This window comes from Littorina saxatilis, unplaced genomic scaffold, assembly GCF_037325665.1.
Source record: "Littorina saxatilis isolate snail1 unplaced genomic scaffold, US_GU_Lsax_2.0 scaffold_520, whole genome shotgun sequence".
Lineage (NCBI taxonomy): Eukaryota > Metazoa > Mollusca > Gastropoda > Littorinimorpha > Littorinidae > Littorina > Littorina saxatilis.
Window position 1 is genome coordinate 61,687 of NW_027126830.1, and position 4,482 is coordinate 66,168.

At 40.7% G+C, this 4,482-nt stretch overlaps 1 long non-coding RNA gene across 1 annotated transcript; it reads right to left on the bottom strand.

Moving 5' to 3' along the window:
- Window positions 1-368: 368 nt before the first annotated feature.
- Window positions 369-2,290, bottom strand: LOC138955322 (uncharacterized). Its single transcript, XR_011452189.1, has 3 exons — window positions 2,016-2,290; window positions 1,446-1,620; window positions 369-1,110 (listed from the first exon to the last, which is right to left on the bottom strand). It is a non-coding gene; the product is annotated as an uncharacterized lncRNA (long non-coding RNA).
- Between the last annotated feature and the right edge of the window lie 2,192 nt (window positions 2,291-4,482).

Consider the following 4,482-nt stretch of genomic DNA (forward strand, 5'->3'; position numbering starts at 1 on the left):
CCAGAGTTACAATGATTTTAGTGTGTCTCTGGGTACAGGTGAACCCAGGAAGCACGGCAAAGGTTAATTTTCAGAGCTTGTTTTTAATCCGAATATAACATATTTATATGTTTTTGGAATCAGAACATGATGAAGAATAAAATAAAAGTAATTTTCAATCGTTTTATAAAAAAATATTTTTAATTACAATTTTCAGATTTTTAATGACCAAAGTCATAAATTAATTTTTAAGCCTCCATGCTGAAATGCAATACTGAAGTCCGGCCTTCGTCGAAGATTGCTTGGCCAAAATTTCAATCAATTTGATTGAAAAATGAAGGTGTGACAGTGCCGCCTCAACTTTTACAAAAAGCCGGATATGACGTCATAAAAGACATTTATCGAAATAAAAAATCTGGGGATTTTATACCCAGGAACTCTCATGTAAAATTTCATAAAGATCGGTCCAGTAGTTTAGTCTGAATCGCTCTACACACACACACGCACAGACACACACACACATACACCACGACCCTCGTCTCGATTCCCCCTCTATGTTAAAACATTTAATCAAAACTTGACTAAATGTAAAAACAATCAGCCATATGATTTTTTTTCTTGAATATTTCTTCTTCTTTCATACTACCTCTCCCCCCGCCATGTTCTATTCTTTCTTCACCCACGCACATACAAACACAAACTATTTGAGGCTGTCTGCTGAAAACAATACACACACACTTGTCGACTTGAAGTTGTGGTACTTCTAAATTTCATAACAAGGATTAATTGTTCAGTTTCCTTGGTAAATACAGCTTCCAGTTGTAGAAAGTAACATATGGTGCTGTGTGTCATTGCACACGTGGGTCTGTCAGTCTGTCCATCACTTCACTGAATTGAAAATGTCATCCGTGCACTCTGCTATCGAACGTCTCCCTTTACTTTCAACAAACTGAAATGCCAATCAGGGTCGAACTTGATGTGGCCGACGATCAAGACATTTTCAAAATGGATTTGTGCTGTTCATTCACACACAAAACTGCATGCCTAAGTATTGATGCACCATGCCGAAGATTGAAGTTGCTACCCTCCGCTGTACCCCTGCCTCATTCGCAAGGTAGACGATTTGCTTCTCTGAAACAAAGGCAACCACATGATCAACATATTATTTACTAACCACTATTTGCACAGCTCAAGTCTGGTTTTGGGTACCTGTCCACTTGCCATTTCTAAGCTGGTATGGTATGGTGACATTATCGAGAATGTAGTGTGTGTGTGTGTGTGTGTGTGTGTCTGTGTGTGTGTGTGTCTGTGTGTGTGTCTGTGTGTGTGTGTGTCTGTGTGTGTGTGTGTCTGTGTGTGTGCTTCTTTGTTGGAGAAAACAGCACATAAACACAAATATAACTGTATTGCTCCCCCCCTTTTTTTTTAAAGTACTGACAAATTGTAAAGTATTAATATGTCTTTACCTACTGAGCAAAGTCCCAAGGGTAAACCATGCTGATTTCCTTGGAACTGGAACCGGCTGGACATTGCTGTTGCCCCATTCTGTCGAACACCTGCTTTGTGGCCAGGCACTTCTGTCTTTTGTTGTTGCACTGTCCGGTGAATTGCTGGACTTGTTTGCTGTTCCACGCCAGCAAACTGAGAGAAAGAGAGTAACATTGGTTAAATAAAAAAAAGAGGAGTTTAAAAACATACTACACGTACACACATACCACCACCACCATCATCATCATCATCATCATCATCATCATCATCATCATCATCATCATCAAAATCATCATTGTCATTATCATCTCTCTTCCTCTATCTACCCCTCTTTCTCTCTCTCTCTCTCTCTCTCTCTCTCTCTCTCTCTCTCTCTCTCTCTCTCTCTCTCACACACACACACACACACACACACACACACACACAGAAACCCTCACACAACACACACACACACACACACACACACACACACACACACACACACACACAAGCTGCGCGCGCGCGCGCACACACACACAAAACACACACTGCAGTCTATGGTAACTTACCTGAAATTGTAGCCTGTCATAGATCTAAGTGGAGACAGCAAACGGTAAGAGCAACAGGTTCTCATTTACGATGTCCGGGCATTCAAACGATCAGGAAGAGGAAGACCTTGCTTCGCAATAGGCCTATGCTCTTGGAGAACTCTTTAACCGATTAGTAGTGTGCGTTGTCATCATGAACCTTTACAACACCATCGTGATCAAAGTAGATCTGCTTCGACTTCGGAGTCACAAAATAATGTCCGGGCGAAGTGCAACAAAATTATTCTGAATTAACAGCATTGAGTCGTTGTCTTATCCCAAAGTGACTTCTGTCAGCAGAACATTCCGTGTTCAACTGAGAAGACTGACTTGCCCTTCCACTATCAGAATTCACAGCTGCAAAGAACAGAATGCCCCAGTCAGTAACCACTGATCTAAATATCAGTAACTTTAGCAGGGGAAGCAACTAAAGATGTAAACGGGGAGTAACTGTTCTTCATCGGGCAACTGCATTTGTCGTCTGCTTTTTCGTACAGTGCTACGGTCGCGTGAAAGTCAGATCTACCTGAACTATGCGTATAGATCCGTCTAGTGAAATGTAGCTGTGTGATGATTTGGCTACATCACTTTGCTGAATGTGCTTCCAGATGAAAGTTTATATTAAGCTTACTGTCAAACATTAAAAAAAAAAATAGGTAAGTTGTTTTAACTTGACCAAAACTAACGACGAAATTTTTTTTCTCGAAGCACAACAAAACACTCTGTCGGCATTTTCGGCATCATCGCAGTCAACTTGTCATCGGTTCGATGTGTTTTTCCTGAGGAGGAATGAACATAAACATTTGTAGAAGTTTGTAATGTTGATCCCAAGACTATTTTCCATTACTTTAAATTGCTGTTCATTGTACTATCGCTGATAATTCATTGAACATTTTAGAAATTCAACTTGAAGTGGGCATCAGTCAGCACAGCAAAGTTTGTTTACATTTTGCTCTAACTTTGACCCCGCGTTTCTCCAATCAGAGGCTTAGCTCAACAAGGTCCCTTTTCGCAGAAATGGCCACACCTGATTACAAGCAAATGACGAAGTCTCGTCCAACATCTCGTGCTACGAGATTTGATGTACACCTAGATTACCTGATTACAAGTAAATAACGAAGTCTCGTCCAACATCTCGATATCTTCAGTAAGGGACAACGGACCTTTTCACAAATGTTCATAAAAATCGGTTGAGAAATGGAAAATAACGGTTTTTAATGGATTTTTGTTGTTGGTGGTTGTGGTGGTGGTGTCGTTGTAGTTGTTGTTGTTGTTGTTGTTAGTGGTGGTGGTGGTGGTGTTGTTGTTTTTTTGTTGTTGGTGGTGGAGGTGTTGTTGTTGTTGTTGTTGTTGTTGTTGTCGTCCATCATATCAACCAACTCACCAGGATTGCAAGTAATTCACGGTGTCTCTTACAACATCTCGTTGTTGGTGGTTGTGGTGGTTGTGGTGGTGGTGTCGTTGTAGTTGTTGTTGTTGTTGTTGTTGTTGTTGTTAGTGGTGGTGGTGGTGGTGTTGTTGTTTTTTTGTTGTTGGTGGTGGAGGTGTTGTTGTTGTTGTTGTTGTTGTTGTTGTCGTTGTCGTCGTCCATCATATCAACCAACTCACCAGGATTGCAAGTAATTCACGGTGTCTCTTACAACATCTCGTGCTACCTAGTCCTTACGGCAGGGCAATAACCCCTTGAAAAATACCTCGGAAAATGTTTTAATGGTTTTGGGTAGTTTAACTCCTGAAGTTTACAAATCCGCAGGATGACATCTTTAAATCCTTGGGCAAATTGAGACAAAATTAATTATAGGAAAATTAGCAAATGTTGATTTTTTTGTTTAGACACAAAAGGCATTCCATAGAAAAAAGGGCTAGAATGGCGTCATAACTTCATGACGTCGGGAAAACGTAATGAGTAATATGACGACACGTACAGTATGGCCTGTAGTGTTGTCCGTGTCCGTACTTGAGCTCCTCTTCCAAGACAAAAAACAAAGGCATTTGACGTGTTTCATTCTGCTAAATGGAAACAATTTGCACATGAGTGTGTATGGAATTACATCCAGGCTGAGAAGATGTGAAACCTGTGTTATTCGTGGACTTGTGATTAGTGCGTATGGTGTTCCAAAGCACAGGTTTCACTGTCGAAGATAAAACTTGTAAATTGATCTTACAAAATGGCGGGCGATGATCAAAGAACATCGTGAGACTGAGAGACTAGTTTTCTCCGATTTGATTGTTTACCAGACGATAGAGCTTTTTAGATGGAAGCGTATGCCATCTGGTGACAGCTGTTCATTAACCACTGTGTTCGTAGGAGTGCTTAATTTCTCTGCAGAAGATCCATGCGTGAAAATCGGTGAAGTCTTTCAGCAAATGTCGCAGTTTGTAAGCGAGTGCTACAGGTGCAAAATCTCAAACAACACATCACGTGAGAGATATGAAACCTGGCTAGCTA